Here is a 21,426-nt window from a genome sequence, read left to right on the forward strand (position 1 = left end):
CTGGGTACGCAACATGCAGCAGAAAAGGGTAACAAATGAAAACCCAGAAAACTCACCAAGCCAAGGAAGGAACACTAGTAGACGAAGATCGCATAAGTCTTAAGTCCAACACACTAAATGTGTGCAGGGTTCTGGAAGTTTCTGTGGCAATAATGATTCCGAGTGGTGCTAGACAGCAGGACACCCAAGTTGCTTCCTGAGGCACAGGTACAGTAGAAGTGGTTCCAAAAACATGTGCAAATGCTGTGAGATGCCAGAGACAGGGTGGGGCACATAGCAAGTGGTGGGGCTCCACTCCCAGGCAGGAGTGGCCTCTGGAACACAATTCACACACGAAGAGCACTGTCTGAAAACACTAGCGCCATTGCTAAGAAGACTGGACTTCATCCTGAAGGCAAGGGACAGTCACCTCGGGTCTGTGATTTCTGAAAAGGGGTTAGAACTATGGGCCAGGGACAAAGTCCTCACATTAGGTAGAGAACAGGCTTTTTTTCCTTCAAAGCAAGGACTCCAAGGTCCAAGCACAGGTAGATCTTGTTTACTAGCAATCTGAATCCTTCCATCACAAAACCAAAGGTTCTGTACCTAACTTCTAATATGCTTTCTAAAAACAACCAAGATAATGTTTTCCAAATGTGCATTTATTTAGGTAGGTAAATCACTCCTTGGTTTACATTTTATTTGTATTACATATTTATAGGAAACTTCTATTACATGACTCTTTCCAGGATCACACTAAAGAACACAGAAGGGATGGGGAGGGAGGGAGGGAGGAGGGGGGGGCGAGGGGGACAATAAATACACAGCAACATAACATCTCTTCAGAGCTTGGCTGTCAAGCAATCATACCCAAGAGAGCCATCAAAAAGTAAAAAGGCCTCAGAGAAGCAAAGAGAGATGTCACACTGACTACAGCAAGACATGACACTTTTCCCACAGGGAAGTACCTCAAAGCCTTATTTTGATAGTTCAAGTTAAATGGAAGGAAAATTATACAGAAAAGTATAAATGTCTAAGTTCTTAAAAAATTAGCAGACTATTTCTTAGAGGATTTTAAGATTACCAAAAATTGTACAGAAAGCAAACAGCTCTTTAAGCTCTCCACACAGGCAGCATTGCCCCTAGTACTAATCTTATATCCGCTTTGGTCTATTTGTTAGATTAATGGACCACCATGGATATATTATTGTTAATATTATTGAAGTCAATGATTTGCATTAGGGTTTACAGACCTGCACACATTGTGGGCTTGACAAATGCACAATCCAAGTGTTTGCCTTCACTATCATGCAATTTCATAGCCCCCAGATCACCCATGCGCACCAGTGCATCCTCCGTCTCTCTGTGCAGGTGACCACTAAACTACTATTTCCACAGTTCTCCTGTGGAATGTCACAGATGGAATCATGCACTGTGCATCTCTTCCAGAGAGGCTCCTTAGTAACATGGATTTAGGGTTCCTCTGTGTCCTTTCACGGCTGGATAGCACATTCTTCTTATCACTGAATAATATTCCATTGTATGTATTTACCACATCTTGTTCATCCATTCAACTACTGAAGAACATCTTGATTGCTTTCAGTTTTGGCAATTATGAATAAAGCTGCTATAAACATCCATGTGCAGTTAGTTTTCCTGGGTGGATGTTTAAGTTTTCAACTCATTTAAGGAAATAACTAGAAGGCTGATTGCTGGATTGTATGGCTTGACCATGTTTGGCTTTGTAAAATCTGCCAACCGTCTTCCCAAGGAGCTCCATCATTGTGCATCCTCACGGACAATGAGTGCCTCCTCTGCCCCACATTCTCATCAGGATGGGGTGCTACCAGATTTTTGGCTTTTAGCCATTCTAACAGGTATACACCGGCATCTCATTGTTTTGATTTCTTGTCCCCTAATGACAAGGGATGGTGAACACTGCTTCATATGCATAATTTTCATCTGTACCTATTCTTTAGTGAAGTTAGCTACTTAGACTGTCTACTTTGTAATTGGCTTGTCTTTATAATACTGAATTTTGGAGTCTGTGAACATTTTAGATAATGGTTTTACCATACCCATCAGTGTGACATTCCGGACCATGGCTGTCTCTAATTTGTAAGAGTGTCTGCTGCAAGATCAAAGCTGCTGTTTGTTGTCATCATGAAATCAAGCTGACAGCCATTTTTCTTTTAAAGAACATGATTTGCTGTTATCTCTACAACCAAGATCACCGAGGCATTTTCTCAGTTTTCTCTAGCAGTTTTACAGATTACATTTAAAACCATGCTCCATTTTGAGTTTTGAGAATGGTTCAAGTCTTACGTCTAGATTTATTTTTTGCAGGTACAGAATTGGCCAGTGGTTCCAGCTCCAGTTAAGACTATTCCTTCTCCATCCACTTGCCTGTGCTCCTATGTGAAAGACAGTTGGCGACATGGGTATAAGACTCCCTGCTGGGTTCAGTGGCTCTGTTCCACTGAGCCATTTACCTGCTCTCACCAAGAGCCACACTGTCCTGATTGCCCAAGTATTACAGTAAATCTCGAAGTCAGGGAATGATTTTTTTTTTAGACTGTTAATTAGAAGGGAGTAAAAAAGACCTACCATAGGAAGGTTGATGGGTAGATACCTTGTAAATGATGTCTAAATTGGAGAAGATCGAAGTGCAACCCCAACTGCCCTGTGAGCTGGAGTCCTGGGGTGAAAGTGATGTGGCAGAGTCCTGAGCTGACTGAAACGAAGGAGCAAGAAGTATTAAGATTTGCCACTTTAAGCCAATGAGACTTGGGTTTTTTCTTTTTTAATCACTGCTGCATATATAGCTCACCCTAGCCACAGGCCCTGCGCTGGGAATATTTCTGACAATTTTAATGAAGGAAAACCACTTTTGACCTCTGGGTCCTTCACCAGGAATAGAACAAGTACCACACAGCAACAGATATGACTGTGAAGAAATAAGGAAAACGGGCCGGAGGGATGGCTCAGTGGTTAAAGAGCACCTACTGCAGAGGACCCAGGTTCAATTCCCAGCACCCACATGGCAACTAATAACCACCTGTTAATTCCAGTTCCAGGGTATCTGATGTCCTCTTCTGGCTTCTTCTGGCACTATACAACACAGGTACACTTACATACATGCAGACATTATACTCATACACATAAAAAATAATAAAGTTTCTTCTTTTAAGAAATAAGGAAAACACTGGATATGACAGCACATGCCTATTTTAATCCCAGCATTTGGGTGGCAGAGGCAGGCAGATCTCTGTGAGTTTGAGGCCAGTCTGGTCTCCACAGTTAGTTTCAGGCCAGCTGGGGCTAAGGGAGGCCCTGTCAAAAACAAACCAAAACAAAACTAAACAAAATCAGAACAAAACCCCCTGAACTTTGGCAGGTGAGGACAGGGCTCTCAGACTTGAGTGTCTCAGGAATAACAGCATCAAGAATCACCTAGGAGACAAACCTCCATGCACACCCATAAGGGATTATCTAGATTAGGTTAAATGAGGTGGGAACACATCTTCAGCTGTGGATGGCATCATTCCATGAGTTGAGGTCCTGAATAAAAAAGGGAAAGTGAACCGAGTACCAGCACCACTCTCTGCTTCCTGTGGATACAATGTGACCAGCACCTCCTGTAGCCCACCATGAGGGAATGCATAAACTGAAATAAACCCTTAAGTTGCTTTGGTCAGATATTTTGTCAGAGCAACAGAAAAGTAACTAACACACTACCCCAACAAGGGTGTGAGTCCCAAGACTGAACTTCAACTAGGCAGGGAATCTTAGTATGCAACAGAACGGTGTCTCACCTTGCCAGCACTGCCGCGGCTAGAAGCATGGTCAGCCACCCAGAGTGGAGAGGTGCTGGGGCCTCCCTGGCATAGCCCAGAGATAGCAGTCGCCCAGCAATCAGTGATTAGCTGTTATTTGTAGAAGAAACTAGTCTTAAATTATTGGTAAGTCAAGACTTTGTATTTGAAGATTTGATCATCTTCTCTAGAAGAGACTGAGAAGCCTGGGCAATGAAAATCTTGTAGGAAGGAACAGGAACAGGGCCAGACATACTGACCATCGTAGAAAACCAAAAGCAGTAAGGCTGTGGGCTAGACAGATGGCTCAGTGGTTAAAAACACTGTTCTTACAGAAGACCTGGGTTTGAATCCCAGCACCCACATGGCAGCTAACAACTGTCCGTAATTCCAGGCCCAGGGGATCCGACAGCCTCTTCTGACCTCCATGGGCATTGCATGACACAGGTGCACTTACCTATACGCAGGCAATACACACATACACATAAAATAAAAATAATAAATAAAATTAAAAACAAGACGAAACACCACACCCCCCCCCCCAAAGCAGTCAGGCTGGTCAAAGGGAGACTATCCTGAGTCACAAGATACGTGGCCCACCAGACCCTGGGGGATGATGTGCTAAACGTTTGTTCGACGTCCCATTCTCAGAACTGCCTAATTATTGTGATGATTCAATATTCACATTTTAAAACAAAAGACATACACTAGTTAGCAACAGAGCAGACCTCAAACTAGGGTGTGCCACCCAACTCCAGCTGCTGTGGTGAGTGAGGTTTCCATGGAACACAGCTAGTCTGTGTGTTTATCTCTTACCTGTGTCAGCTTCAGCACTCCAAGAGCTGAGGAGCTGCAGTGAGATCATGGAGCTTGTAAAAGCCAAAGCGTTTACCATCCGGGTCTTTACAGAGAGAATGTTTGCTGACCTAGAGCATAAATTTAGTCACCTAACAAGTTTTGTTGTTTTGAGGAAAGGGGGTTGGCTTTTTGTATTTGTTTTTGGTGGGGTTTTTGTTGTTACTTTGTTTTTTGGGCAGGGTCTCACAACGTAGCCCCAGTCAGACCAGAACTCACTGTGTAGACCATATCAGGCTGGCCTCAACCTCACAGAGGCCTGCCTCTGCCTTCTGAGTGCTAGGAATAGAGTCATGCACCAACACAGCTACCCTGCAATAGTCAAGGTTTAAAAAGAACACTTCTGCTCTCTTCACCTGCCTGCTAATGCCACTATTCCTTTACCACCATTACAACATTAATGACATCTATTCTGGAGAGAGGTACACAAAGATTTTAAAAAAAGTATGTCTTTAGTCTTTCTACGTTGACTATATTATTCAGAGAGCATGTTAAACTCAATTTCTCTGTGTATGGATTCAGGTATGTACACATTTTAAAAATTGGTAATTGAAAGATGATTCTAAAAACCAAATATATGTGACTTGTAGATTTATTGGATTTCATTGTATTTAACTCAAAAATTATAAATAAAAGGGAATGGATTTTATGAACTGTGGCACACAGACACATGGTATCATTAAACCAAGTCAGGCATACATATATTCATGGGGAAATATGTTAGCAGAGTATATGTGCATTCATAAAGAAATGTGTGATAAGGAAAGCTAGGCACAGAAAATGTGAACCTTACAATCCGACTTCAGTTTTTAAAATATATTAATGTGCACGTATAGTCACCGAGAGTACTGAAGAGTCAAAACGGTAGAACATGTGCTTGAAGGAATGGTTTTTCTTTTTTCTTTTCTCCACTTTTAAAATTTTAAATAGTGAACATGAATCCCTTTTCATAATTGAAAAGAAAATTTTAAAGACTATAAAGTAGAAGTGGGACACAGGGACGCGGTAGGGACACTGGTCACGCTGTGCTTTTGTTAGCCTGTGATGGGAGGGGACACCCAAGTACAACACTCAGGGAGTCACAAGCTCAGTGTATTTTTATGGGAATATACATTACACTCAACATAAAGAACTTAAAGAAAAAAAAACAGAAAAGATTATATGTACAAAAGTGAGACAAAAGCATTTTCACATTCCTTGCAGAATTCTGTTCAGTCAGCAGCTACCTCCCATAGACGAGACTACCTGTTAAGTCTGAACACAGGGTGTGCCTACAGAGCTTGGCAGAGTACAAAGACCGCGTACAAAAGCACACAAATAGGGAAGTGCACAAAAGGAAGCTTCGGATCGAATCACAAACACTCAACTAAACCAGCTTAGGCAAGAGGACAATTCTTTGGTTCAGAGATTCCAAAGAAGGGCTGAAGAGTGAGCTCTAGGCTGAAGGTTCTCGGGTATAAAATGTTGTCTGAAACCCAGGGGACTGCTGGTGACATCTGGAGACAAATGCAGTGATACAACTATAGGCATGCTAGTAGCATCTAGGAGTAAAGGTCAAGGATGGATGCGGTGACACTCCACAATGGCCACAACAGCCCAGGATAACAGATGATTTGATCCCCGCCCCCCAAAGTCAATACAGCCAAGGTTTAGAATCCTGGACAGTCTATGTTATTAAAAGGGTAGTCCAGTGCCCTGCTGCTTTTAGCAGCACCTTTGGTCAGAGACACAGACTGGTAGCCCACTCTCAGGCATTTAAATCAGAGCTGCACAAGATCCCAGGTATCTCGTATGTGCATAAGAGCTTGACCCCGAACAGCTGGAGTCAGACACTGGCTCTGCCAGGGATGTCTTTCCCTGCATGTCACCCCTCCTCTTAATGCAGACTAGCTTTGTGCCTCATGCAGGAAACCCAAGCTGCTCTGGGGCTCCTGGGGCTCACTTCTGCCTTGTCACCCCTCCATAGGAGAGGCACCGATTCCCTTCCTCAGGTGTTGAGCTAACCGAACAAGAGGAAAGTAACGAGAGCATCTTAAGAGACCTGTATGCATTTGAGATCAGGAAGGTCCACCCTGAAATTGTATGCTGATTTCTGAAAATACTTGGCATGACACATGGAAGCAGTTGCCAGATACTGTGTTCAACACACTATTCTTGACTGGGGAATGCACTGTGGAAAGGGCAGGTCCTGACCTTGCCCTTGAGGTGCTTGCATTCTATTGAGCAGCAGCAGGCAAACACGCATGCAGACAGCTGCACAGATTGCTGGTCCAGCTCGCTTCTCTACTGCCATGATAAAATACTGACCAAATCAGTATTTGTGAAAGAAAGGATTTATTTCAGCTTACAGTACAGTCCTTCATCAAGGCAGGTCAAGGCAAGAGCTTAAGTGGGAACCTGGAGGCAGGACCTGAAGCACAGACCATGCAGGAATGCTACTTGCTGCCTTGCTTCCCCTGGCTTGCTCAGTTACTTCTCTCAATACAGCCCAGGGCCACCTGCCCAGGGATGGCACCACGTACAGTGGACTGGGCCCTCCTTCAGCATCCAGCAACCAAAACGCTGTCTCACAGGCAGGCTCACGGGTCAATCTGATGCAGGAAAATACTCAGCTGAGGTTTCCTCTTTTCAGATGACTACAGTTCCTGTCACGTTCATAAAAACTAACCAGCACAACTGACCTTCTGTCAACTTGCCACACAAACACACACAGCACCATTAAACCATAACCTTTCCTTCTTTGTTTACCCCAAGTTCTCACAGTAACATTAATATTATATAAAACACAATATTGTAAAAGTCCCACAGTCTTAGTCAAGGGTGGTGGTGCACATCTTTAATCCCAGCACTTGGGGGCAGAGGCAGACGGCTCTCTGTGAGATTGAAGGCTGCCTGGTCTACATAATGAGTTACTGGCCAGCTGGGGCTACAGGGAGGGGCTGGAGAGATGGCTCAGCGGTTAAGAACACTGGCTGTCCTTGCAGAAGACCCAGGTTCAAATCCCAGCACCCACATGGCAGCTAACAACTGTCTGTAACTCCAGTTCCAGGAGATCCAACAGCCTCTTCTGTCCTCCATGGGCATTACACGATATGGGTGCACGTACCTGCATGCAGGCAATACACATATACACATTTAAAAAGACAAAAAAAGTCCCAAAAGAAAAGTCTTACTGTCTTAAAAATACCAGCAACTTAAAGGCCCAAAGTCTTGGGGCTACAGGGACAGCTCAGTGCTTAAGAACACTGATTGCTCTTGCAGAGGACCTGGGTTTGGTTCCCAGCACCACATGACAGCTAACAACTATTCATAACTCCAGTTCCTGGGGATCCAACATCCTCTTTCTGGTCTTGTGGATAAAATTCCTCCTGGTAACAATCAGACAGAGCTGAAGTCGTGTTATTTCTTGCAGAAGAGGCTGTGAGGAGGGAGTGGGCATGGATTTGATTAAAACACCTTACATACATGTATGAAATTCTCAATAAATTATTAAAAAAACACCCTCCTGGGAGGTATAACCAATGCCCATTTCTCCCTCAGTCCCATCAGCAAACTGAGGTACGATTTCACTCAACTGCAGTCTGGAAAACCAATGAGTTTACTGGGCTTCCTTACAGAGAGCAATGGGTGAGGACTTTATAGGGCTGAGAGTTTTATAGGAATACAGATACTTTCCTCCTAAGGCTACACTGGAGTCTTCATCCAAGCATGGATGCAACCAAGCTTGGGAAGATGGCATCTGTCCATGGCCTGTCTGTCAGCGGCAGTCCTATGCAACAGGGCTCTACAGGCCTGCATGCACACAGCACATCTACATACAGGCAGGCAAAACACTCATGAATACAAAACAAAAATATAGCAAAAAAAAAGTAAATTAAGTCCAAAGTCAACTGTGGGCTCTTGTAAAGTCAACAATGTAACACACTTTCTTATTTCAGAAGGAAGTAAATGGGCACACTTAAACAAAATGTGAACTCCAGCAGTGTGGTGCAATGTCCACTATCTGGGATCCAAGAGACTTGGGAAATTCCCCTTCTCCAACTCTGCCATCTACGGCACACACAGCTTGTCTTGTAAGCTCAGGCCTGTTCAACTCCATACTTACCAGTGTCTCTGGTGGCTGTTCCACCATTCTAGGATCTCCAACAAGCTAAGGTCTCTACTACAACTGAGCATATACCTTCACCAACAGCCTCTCCTGGCCTCATATGGTGCCAAGTCTCAGATTTTTTTCATGACCCCTCAACTCTGTGGCTTTCATATCATCAAAACCAGTTACAGGGGGGCTGGAGAGATGGCTCAGCGGTTAAGAACACTGGTTGTTCTTGCAGAAGACCCGGGTTCAAATCCCAGTACCCACATGGCAGCTATCAACTGTCCATAACTCCAGTAACTCCAGTCCTGGGGGATCGATGGCCTCTTCTGACCTCCATGGGCATTGCACAACATGGGTACACTTATCTACATGCAGGTAATACACGCATACACCTAAAATAATAAATATTTTAAAAAGTTACAATGTAGGAGACTCTCATAGATTGCCAAATTCAGCTTCAATTAGAGATACAGCCTTGGCCCCCCTGGACCAAAGCTTCTACATGTTAACACCAATGAAATACTGCCCAGATTTCACCTCATTGATGCTGGTCTCTTGTTAATCACAGTTGATTCTTCAGTTCCAACTAAGCAGCATCAACTGTCTGAATGAAATACAAAAGGTTTTAATTTGAAACCTAGCACACAAATGGCCCTGCTTCCCTCCAAAACTTCAGAAGCCAAGCATCCACCACCTCCACCTCTCAGCATCATCCCCTAGGTTCCCACAAACAGGCCATTAAAAAATTCTAAGCACTAAATGGCTTTTCCAGCCCAAAGCACCAACACTTCCACAGTTCTCCCCATAACACGGTCAGCTTTATTACACTCATCGCCCACTCTCTGGGATCAATGTCTGTTCTGGTTACTTCTCTGTTGCTATGATAAAACACTGAACAAAACCAACTTGAGGAAGAAAGTGTTTATTTTAGCTTATAAATTATAACCTATGCTTCATGGGAGAAAAGGGAGGAATTCAAGGCAGGAACCTGGAGTAGAAGCTGGAGTAGAGACCATGGAGGGACTCTCCTGACTGCTTGCTTGTTCTGGCTTGCACACCTACTTGTCTTCTACATTCCAGGCCCACCTGCCCAGGGATGACCACCCACAGTGGCGCCCTTCTACACCAACCAGCAATCAAGAAAGTAACACAAAGACATGTCACAGGCCAACCTGATGGAGGAAATTCCTCAATTGAAGTGCTCTAGTCTGTGTCAAGTTTATAAAAGCTAGTCAGTACAGAGAGAGGGAGGGAGGGATGGATAGAGGGAGGGATGGAGTTTGGAAAAGGATAAATGATGTGCTAGAATACCCAGGGCATAAGGACATGCATTTTAGTAAAGATTCTCCAAATGAAGTACATTTTGGACTGAAATTTGAAAAATAAGTAGTCAGCCAAGCAAGAAGTTCCTGAGGATTAAGAGGGCTTGGAGGAGTCTAGCATAAATGGAGAAGAGTTACACAGACAGGTGGGGGGGGGGTGGATAAAGCAGAGAACACAGCATGAGGTAGATAACCCACTGCTTATGTAAAGTTAAGACTGACCTTTAGGGAGGAGGCTGGCGTGGTACAAAGTAATAGGGGCTGGGGATAGGAACAGGCTCTAGGCTCTGGCTCCTCAGTTTAGACCTAGGGTCCACTTTTTATTAGAAGACTGACCTCTACACAGGTTGAGGATTATAATATGGGAAAACACCCTCACCTATTTGGAGGTGTCCAAATCTGGTCTGTTGCCTATTTTGAGTGACAATCTAATCTTTTCACATTCTTAAATGGACACATTTTAAGTGGTTATGTAATGTTATCCCTGATTTTGCCTCTTGCTTTGCAAAGTATAAAATATGTACTGTGCAACCTTGTATAAGTTTCTCACAGAACCAGGAGGCCCATATGGTACACAGGAGCTGAGAGCCACCACCGTCACCTACCCTCACCAGGAACCTGACTTCTAACCAGGTACCACCTGGGGCTCTGTGTGGAACCTCAATAAAAATTCTGCTAATTTAGGGCTGAGAGTGGTGGGGCACGCCTTTAATCCCAGCACTTGGGAGGCAGAGGCAGTTGGATCTCTGTGAGTTCCAGCCCAGCTGGGGCCACAGGGAGATCCTGTCTCAAAAACAAACAAATAACCAACTCTCCTAATTTAGTTATAACTCAGGCAAGTAACTTCCTAAGAATATATGAATATCTACCTTTTCTGATTCTGGGATGGAAAGCCCAGACTCCGTCTTCCAGGCTGTCTCCCGTTCCATCACGGAAACTCACACAAGCAAAGCTTCTATTAATTCGTTCTTCCAGCCAGTTATTTTGTCCTCTCCATATCTGACATATAGACAGTTAAAACGGAACTGAAGGAATCATTATTTAAATAATGTTGCTTATTCTATGACCAAAAAGGTACTTTATAGGAGATCTTATTTTTGAGGGTAGTACTTAAACTAATTTATTAACCCTCTTACTCCATTTTTCTTCTGGTTTTATGCGACAAATATTTTTCTTTATTGCAAAAATAATATATTTTGTATCAAAAAGCAAGCAGAAATAATCAGTGTCACCAGAGCGTCTACATTGTACTTTTTAAAGATGGTACTATTTTGACAACTAAAAAAGATGCTTAGCAATACAGCATTACAAATTCAAGATCATGTCTATGAACTGGGCTTGAAAATAAACCCTCTATGAAACACAACCTACCATCTGTACAATGTATTCAAAAATGATTAGCATAGTATGAAAAAATAATGCCAGAGTAGCAGGTTTTATATAGAACACTTCCTGTTCAGTATTCTTTTCAGACTTCTCCATAAGCTATATGCAAACGTGAACTGAAACATTAGGTCTGAAGACAAAAACAGGAAGTAAATAAAGATGAGAAAGGAGCATTAAATACTTCTTACTGAAGACATGGCACTGCTCTAGAAATTTCACTGAGCCCAAGAGAAAATCTTTGAGTGCCACAGCTGAGAACTGCCCTGGAGACCGTCTATTTCTGGCTGTGCTTGGTAAGCCTGGGTCTTCCTCACACCAGCTTATCCATTCAAAGCCATCATGCCATTTCTCTGGCACTAGGCTCTTGCTTTCCAATCGCTCAAGGTGAACCAGCAGAGGTGCAGGTGCATGGAAACTAGAAAGTGCCTTTGGGGATATGGATCGACACCCAAGGACAGTGGAGCTCCTGACAGCTGACTCCGACCAGTGAGCGGAGGGAGTCTTCTGCCTCAGATTCTACTCTCTCAGTCTTCTACAAGCTCCTAAATCAACAGAACTCAGTCTTCCACAAGATCCTCAATCAGTCTGAATCCTGGAATAAAAATAAAGGAGTAAATTCCCAGCTCCAAATTCATTTGTGATTTAGATCACGATGTCTTGTGCACAATTTATATAAACATATTCAAGTAACACAGATTCCAAACAATGTGTTTTAGAAAATTATGAGCCACCATAAATAAACAGGTATGCTTCCCCCAATGGAAAAATGTTCAAGGTATCAAATTCAGTTATTAGACAATATTTACCACACCCACATTCACACACTATTTCAACTGACTCAGAATGCTTCCTGTGCATCTGTGAAGCAAGCTGGGCATGCTTTGCTCTTACCCCAACTAACAGGCTCTGTCTATCAGAAAACGTCAGCATGTAAGAGGTAATCAAGAGAACGACCTCCATCCCTGAATGGATACCTGAAGCTCGATGCCTGAGACACAGTGTCATCCTTTCAGGGCCAGAAGAGTCCACTCCATCCAGGAGACGCTCCTCAGAGAATGCCATGTCAGAAAAGTCAGTTCTGAGCTGTTGTCAGTGGTTGGCATATCCGTCCTCCCTGTTCTCTGATGGTGTGCTCTTCTGCTTGCTTGAAGCTAAAGTCGCACATTCTGTTTCTCCCTCAGTACTGTCCAGCTGGCCCCTGGAGGACAGAGGAAACGTGCAAGACCCTAGCACAGCACACAGCTTTCTATCGCTGCAGTCACCTCCAAGCTCACGCCAGCTTCACAACGTGCTTAACTGGCTGTCAGAGCAGGTGGACTCTCCAATGCCGACAGATAAAATGCTCCTTAAAAAAATATGCTAGATGACTTTAGTCCAGACAGAAAAATGAGAGATGCAAATGTGACAGTGGGGCCGGGAGGAGCGGAGGTGGTGACCTGGAGCACCAGCACCAGTGTGTTCTCCCGAAGACAGAGGCCAGCAAGCCTCTTCCACAGAGGGCCAAATAATCAATACTTTAGGCTCTGTGGGCCACATGGTTTGCTGCCAACTACTTGGCTCTGCCATTCCAGGACAAAAGTACTTCTTAGAAAATACAGAAAAAAGTGAGCATGTCTGTGCTCCATGAAATATTTGTGGACACTGAAATTTGAATTTCATGTAATTTTTGTAGGCCATAAGATAGTCTTCCTTTTTAAATGTTTTCTCAACTATTTAAAAGCTTAAAAGATGATTCTCAGATCACAATTTATACAAAAACAAGCAGGATAGAGCTTGCTGTCTCCTGAGAGAATGAGAGAGAAAGAATAAGACCAGCGTCTAGTCAACATCTTATAAAGAAAATGCCAAAAGCAAAGCATTTCTGCAGAATCTGGCCCAACTTGACGTTCCCCTCCCAGCATGCTCCAACATATGCCTCTAACCCCACCGACTCCCTTTGTCTCTTTTCCTATCACCTTTGCAACAGCTTCTACCTAGTCTTTTGCAACTCTCTCAGGCCGGCAAGGAACGCTTTTTATTTTGGGGGGATCTTTTTGAGACAGGGTCTCCCTGTAGCCCCAGCTGTCCTAGAACTAACTATGTAGACCAGGCTGCCCTTGAACTCACAGAGATCCACCTACCTCTGCACCTCCTGAGTGCTGGGATTAAAGGTGTGCACCACCACACCTGGCCTAAGCTTTTTAAAAAGTTTTTTTATTTACTTTGTGTGTGTGTCTGCATACCTATGGGGATGTGCAAGCCATGGTGCACATGTGGAGATCAGAGGACAACTTGAGGGAGTTAGTTCTCTCCTACCACGTGGGTCCAGGGATTGAACTAGGGTCATCAAGCTTGGTGGCAAGTGCTTTACCTGCTGAGCCATACTGACAGGACCCAAGAGCTTTTGGAAAGCTTTAAGAAGTGGCTGGAGTTGCTCTTTAAGATCCTTCAAAGCCTCTTACCCAATGCAATTAGAATAGACTCCAAATCCCTACCCATGTCCTGCAAGGCTCTGCCTCTAATTTCATATGTGCTCTTCTTACTGACCATGCGTGATGATTTTATGTGTCAACTTGACTAGGTGGAGGGATCTCCAAAGATTATTCTGTGTACACCTGCAAGAGATGCTTGAGGAGGAGATGAACAGCTGAATTAGGAGATCAAGTAAAGGAGACATCTTCTGTATGAGTCAGGATTCTCTGGACAAAGAATCAATATGATGGAGAAATAGCTCTACCTAAAATGAGATTTATTCAAAGACATTGGCTCACATGATTGCACATGCTGAGAGGTCCCAAGATCTGCCATGTGTGTGCTCAGAGACCCAGGAAACCTGATGGTGTTTACATCTGAGTGTGATGGCCTGAGAACCAAGGGTGCCCATGTTGAAGTCTCTGTGTAAGAACAGGCAAAGCCTCAGCTCAGGCAGCTTGGATGGTGAGGACAGTGATCTGCCATTTGCTACATTCTGGTAACTAATGGAGGGGTGATGTGCTCTTTTAGCATGCCTTTAAAATGCTAATCTCGCAGGGCGTGGTGGCCCACACCTTTAATCCCAGCATTTGGGAGGCAGAGGCAGGTGGATCCTCTGTGAGTTTGAGGCCAGACTGGTCTACAGAGTGAGTTCCAGGCAGCTGGAGCTACAGGGAGACCCTGTCTCACAAAGATAAAAAAAAAAAAAGCTAACCTCCTCCACAAACACCCATACTGGCAAAGCTGAGCTAAATATCTGGGCAGCTGCTCAGCTAATCAGGTTGATACATATAACTGACATTCATAACCTCCTCAGCAAGTCCAGGCCTCATATGAACAGGTGCTGCCCAATGTAGAATGTGAAGTCACTCTCCAATGAGTAGGAAAACCCCTTTCTGCTTAACTCTTCTGAACTAGGATGATGACTTCCTCTAACTTTGTTCTCAAGAGAAAATATCAGTGCTTCCTGGGTCCGGGTCCGCCAACCTCTAGACAGGAACTCAGGGGCTTTGTGCGTCCAGAGTGTTTGGGCCCAGTGTGTACTATACCAAGCTCTGAGGATCTCCAACTCCTTTTCAGTCTGGGACTCAGCCATCTCCCTACTGTATGAATAAAGTCCTTACAAGAGATTTCTTCATGAATACACACTCATACACGTCCCTGACTGGTTCTGTTTCTCCAGAGGACCCTGACTTGCACACCTGTGAACTGTCACACCTATGGACACTCTCACACTTCCTTTTTGGTGAATGTTTGTACTCTTCGTCTTCTCCAACAACCATCAGCTTGAATTTCTACTCCCTGATGCTCTTTTTTAGAAAGTGGCTTCCTCTCATTCTCCAGTGATTAGCTTCTTGTTTTTGTCCCTTCAAAACACTAATCAGATCTAGAATCATTCTGTGTCCTTATTTGTGCCGTCTTCCTGTGCTACAAGGAGCCCTTCAGGAGGTAACACATCACATGTGTGCAATTCCTGTGTCTTCAAGGCCTAAGGAAGTGCCTTTTTAAGCATATACTTTTATATTAATGTTATGGAGAACAGCCAAGTTTATCTCTCTACCCTCACCCTTGGGTCTTCTGGTTACTTTATTAGAAAATGATCTTTGTTGGATGCAGATGGTGGGGTGATACTACTGAACCACCCCCTGCCCAAGGTGATACTTGCTTCCCCTTGCCCCTGTGAAGTCCTTTGATCTTTTCATGCTGTTCTTGCTCTCTGGCCTCATCACAAAGAGGGGACTTACTCTCACAAAATTCGTGATTTGGGTTAACAAGTTAGTCCCCACCTCAAATAATTCACAGTAGAAACTGTTCAACAATACAGCCGATACACAGCTCGGAGCTGAGTGACTCTAGTTTCCAGGAAGGTAGTAGGTGCTTAAGGGTTTGGCAAGTGAGTCTATTTATCCACTCTACTTCCTAAAGAATTCAGAGGCTTCGCCTAAATCAGAAAGAGCCCAGGTAACAATGGTAGATCCATGGTGGAAATAGAAATTAATAGGTATTAACTTTAACAACAGGAGTCTTTGCTTAGAAAAGTAGAATTTGGGAGTGTACCTGTTTAATGCCCATTCCCCACGCAAAAATTTGATTTTCTCTACAATCAAAGGCTCCTTTGGCAGAGCACATGGAGCTATTGCCTACTTTCTGTGCCTGTGACTGGGAGCTCAGCCTTCTACACAGCTTAGGAAGCAAAGTGAAAGTGTGGTAGGGTTCACTGGCTAGTGTAGGGTTGGCAACTGAGGGGCTGACCGGTTTCTCTCCGACTTCCTGAGCCTCTGTCCTGCTTCACAAAGTGCAACAGGAAGCGCTCTTTTAATTTAGGTAGAACTGTCTGATCGTGGGACAACTCGCTACAACTTAATTCAGGATAAAAGAACCTGTCAGCACCAGTCATGTGAGTTTGCCTCCCTAGACCTCAAGTGCCCAGATGAGGCCAGGCAGAATAATCTGAAACCTGCCATCAAGAAACGGCCTTCTACGAAATCTTCCTGGACTGTAACTGCTCCATCTCAGGGAAAAGCACAGGTTCTAAAAGACCTCTGGTCTGCGTAAGCTAGGACATGTGTCCGTTCATCTAGTTCTTAAATGCATGGAATGTGAAAGGTGTTTTTCACCTATTCTATCATTTCTCTAAGCAAGACAGAAGAATGCTTGCACCTCCTGCTCTGCTGAGGGGCTCAATGCTGTCACTTCTCCCATGTTTTAATTTGCTAAGTTTTGAAAACCAAGGCAGTTATATTTATACCTATACAACTTTCTACTCATACAAGCTAAAGGGATAGACAGTCACTGGGGATGCCTCCCCAAGACGTCTTGAAAAAGATCCTTGATTTAACACTGGCTTACATCTGGGCACCTTCCCTTTGAACATAATACTCTTCACAAAGCGGTTAGTTCCTGAGAGGCAAACTTCAAAACAGTGAACAGAGTTGAATCAAGGCATTATTCTTTCCCACTGTCCCAGCTGCACGTACCACTTCGCAACTATCTGTATATTTCTCCAGCAATCCGACATAACGCAGGGGTGATACATTTGTCACATGGCAAGAAGAAAACCAACCACAAGGGTCATGCTTTATGGTGATCAAGTCTTGGCCTATGAAGCAAGTGCTCTTCTTGATTCTCTACAGATAGATTTGCCGGCTCTGTATTTTCAGAAGGCAATGCAGCTCAATCAGTATCAGTTCTCTCTCTCTCTCTCTCTCTCTCTCTCTCTCTCTCTCTCTCTCTCACACACACACACACACACACACGCACACAGAGACTCACTCTACTTCTTTATTGGATTCAAAGTACATATTTGTGAGTTACTGTAAAAGTCACAGAGGGAAGGAGGGCATGCATCCACCATGCATCTTCTAAAGCTTGATTTTCACAATACAGGACAAGTGCTAGAAATGGAAAAACATCTTAATTTGCCTGCAAACCTCAGACGTAGCTTTCTAATAAGCAACAGGGCAAAAGCAGCTCTCGCACCTGCCTGGGTGACTGCCATGCTGCTCAGATGAGGTCCATCTTAGCAGGCGTCCCTTTCTCCTCTCCACCTCATATGTGAAATACACAATGGTCTCAGCTTCATTTTTTGAACTTATGCTTTGGTTTTCTTTAGGACAAATCTGTTTAAAGTCAACTGTAATGGTAAAAAATAAGGACAATGCCATCAATATTCTGACTGAAACCCCATGAACTTTACCTAGACACCAGGTCTCTCAAGGAATATAAGACCACAGAGGCTGACAGATGTAAGAAGCACTGAGGGGCTGGAGAGATGACTGATCACTGACTGGTCTTGAAGACGACCCAGGTTCAGTTCCCAGCACTCACATGGCATCTAACAACTATCTGTAACTCCAGTTCCAGGGGATCCTCCTCTTCTGGCCTCTGCAGGGACTGCACACATGTACTGCACTTACATGCAGGCAAAACACTCAAACACATAAAATAAAAATAAATAGATCAAAAATTTTAAATAATAAAGAAGCAGGAACATCTACCCCCAATGTTCAGAACAGCAAGACAATACTAGAAGTGAAATTCAGTACGTGGAGGAGGAAAAATCTTTTAGGAACAAATGAACAGAACCTGAGTGTTCAATTAAAGTATAATGGGCTGATTTTTTGCAAGATTTCTCTCAGCTTTTAACACTGATATGTATTGTGAATCTCTTAAGGCATTCTCATTTAAGTCTTTTATCAAAGTGTTCAGCACTTTGAACCTTCAGCACTTTTAGAACCTCTAGAATGAACTTTCTAATGTATCAGATGGAAGTACACTATCCTCTCTCTCTCTCTCTCTCTCTCTCTCTCTCTCTCTCACACACACACACACACACACACACACACTCACACACACACACACACACACACAATCTTCCCTAACATAAAAACATGCTTGCATAATGCAATGTAAAGCACAATAATGTCACAGAGAAGATACTGGGACACTTACCATGTTTCAAAATTCTCCCCAGTATTATTCCTATTTCCTATTTGGTCGGTATCTCAAGCAGTTTTCTGGAAGAAAGAAGGGTCTTTCTTCAAAAGCACAAGTGATTTGATGGAAGCATGAATGGGTAAGGACCAAGGGGCTGTAGAGAAGTGTGACTACCACATCTGCTGGTGGTGGGGCGTTTGTTAAGTCTTCCCATCACTACATATATTCAGAAATAATGACAAAGAAATGCAGTTCTTCCAGGCAAAGGCAATGGAAGGTGCAAATTAGAATCACACCCCCAGTCTCATTGTGGTCTCACTTCTTGTCTGGATAAACAACACTTACTCTCACTCTCCTACTCATGGCAAGTAGCCACTGTTAACACTTGCGTTAGGGATCAGTCACAACAAATTACAGTTAAGTTTCCCAGGGCACTGCAGGAGGCAGCTGGCCCAGGAGAGTGCCTCCTTAAACTGGGCTACATTACCTCTGTGACACAACAGTGTGGGAGGGAGCTGAAAAGGTCCCCGAGCCTCAGCCACACAACACCGTTAGAATTCTAATACTCTAACTGGTATCTTTGTATTTCTGTGTACGTTAGTTTATCATTCTCTGTGGAGAGTAGCAGTCAGCAGCTGCTTGCAAAACGGGCGATTTTAATCACCAATCATTTTCAGGAACACAAGAGATCTGTGGGACTCAACTGTGAAAGCTCTTTACTGTAATGGAAAACTGCCTGTGTGGATTAAAAACAAACATTTTATTTAGACATCATTGTGTTAGATGCTAACCTTCCAGGATATGGGGTACAATCTATAGATCAGGACCCCCCCCCAAAAAAATCCACAGGGCAGACAAACAAAAGAGGGACTACAAATTCAAGTTGTCGTGAATTGGCCCTATCTAATTGCTGTGTTCTATAACCTAGATCCCTGGACAGCTTGTCTATTCGTTGCTCACCTGGGGCAAAACCCACCTATTTCACTGAAATGTGTAGAAAAAACTGGGGGGAAGAGATATAGAATACATACAAATTTCTTTGAAAAAAAAATGGAGGGACTAAGTCAGTATACGTATGTATGAGCAGTAAGAAGTGTCAAACAGTCCTCAACTCAAACAATTATCAACTCATTTATCAGAAGACTTGCTGCTTTATAAGGCACATTCCTTTGATGGGGACTTTGAAGCTTCTGAGGGACCATGGCATTTCAAGATGGGGAGGGAAGAACTGAGGTGCTCTGTGACACTAACAGGATGATTTCCTGAGGTATGGGAACAACTCCTCTCACAATCTGGAAAGGTAAGAAAAAGAAAATGTTTCTGTACTGCCTTAACACTAAGCCACACATGGGTGAGCTGTGGTGCTGAGGGCTCTCTTTGCCACAGGGCTTCCTGTCGGTATATGTCAGGTAGCCACTAGCACTCGGAAGTCAAGAAAATCTATTCCGACCATCGTTTGAACATCTCCATCATACACTCTGAACAATTCATTAGTAGAGAAAGCCTTTCTGTTTTAAAAGAAACCCTTGTGTGAAGCGTGCCATGTGGTCTAGTGTTCATATTGCTCCTAGTAGGTTACCATAGGGGCAGCTGCCACATGCCATACCAAGCTCAGGACATGCTTTGCCTTATCTGAGTACTCCTCACAACACATCTGCAAGGTAAATTTTGTTACCTGACTATACAAGCTGAGGATCAAGGACATGAGCTATGACACTCCAAGGACCAAAGTCAATTAGAAATCGGACAGATTCCATTTCGGCCTGTCTGACATTAACATGTGTACACTGTTACTGAGTAATTCATAGAGACAGTGGAAAGACAGACATGAATAAAGCAAGACATACTCTGACTGAGTTCCAGGTTTAGTATAGCCAAAAGTATGAACCACCAGTCACAGAGCAGGCCCTACACTACAGTGCACCCTCACCCAGAAGATGCAGAACATGTTTGAAGTAAGACTTAGGATGAGCAAAAGTTTACTTTTTCTTATTAAAATCGTAGTCTCTCCTCCAGGTTTATCGGGGTTTGAAAAGTAGAAAAAGGAACTTAAGAGGAGGAAAACGGATGAAACACAAAAAGTGAAGTCTCTACTTGAGAGCTGATGACACTGCAAACAGTGCAGTGTGCCGAGGCTCAAGCACGTGAAAGGGCTGTGTAAGGCGAGGCCAGCAAAGGGGATCCAGTCGCTGTACACGAAATGTTGTGGAATTATATTAAAGTCTTTCATGGTACTGCCAAATTCCAACAGTGCTGACCCCGGCATTCCACTCCCACTTCCACGGGGAGAACCCACTGTGTGCACCTGGCTTGCTAGGAAGTCACGCAGTCCTCCTCTACCTCTTCAAGTGCAGCTCCAGCTATGTCACCATTTCTCATCCCTCATCCGCAAACCTGGCCTCACCCAGGATCTTCACTGACATCCATAGTTTAGTCCCAAGGTACATAATTTAGTATCCTTAGGTACATTACATCTTAACGAAGTTCACTTTGGTCCTCTTCTCAAATAGTTAAAAGGCTTTGATAAGAAACAGTGATCTCACCTGCCCCCATCCCGTGTCTCTCACAGTGCTTCAGGTCTCAACAACAGAGCAGCTGAATATAAGGCAAAACCAAATCACTAATCTCAGCATAAGCTCCTTTTCCACATTTGATCTAAGAAATGCTATCACTCCTAATTCTTGGTTGGACAGAGTGTTAGAAAAGGTGCTATAATTTCCCATTCACTTACAGCAATCACTTAACTGAGCTCTTCAGGGCTAGTTGTAACTTACTCATAAGCAGGCACCTAAAAATTTCCTGAAATGATCATACTTAAATCATATGCCTCTGCTTATAACACTTCAAAGTATTCCCCTGGTGGTGACCAGGGCAGGGTGCAAGGTTTATCTTTTTTTTTTTTTTTTTTTTTTTTTTTTTTTTTTGTTTTTTGAGACAGGGTCTCCCTGTTGCCCCAGCTGGCCTGGAACTCACTATTTAGAACAGGCTGACCTTGAACTCAGAGATCCGCCTGCCTCTGCGGAGACTAAAGGTATGCACCACCACGTCCAGCCTAGGGTCTATCTTTTTAACCTGGTGTATATGA

This window comes from Nannospalax galili, unplaced genomic scaffold, assembly GCF_000622305.1.
Source record: "Nannospalax galili isolate Female #2095 unplaced genomic scaffold, S.galili_v1.0 scaffold52, whole genome shotgun sequence".
NCBI classification, from domain to species: Eukaryota; Metazoa; Chordata; class Mammalia; order Rodentia; family Spalacidae; genus Nannospalax; species Nannospalax galili.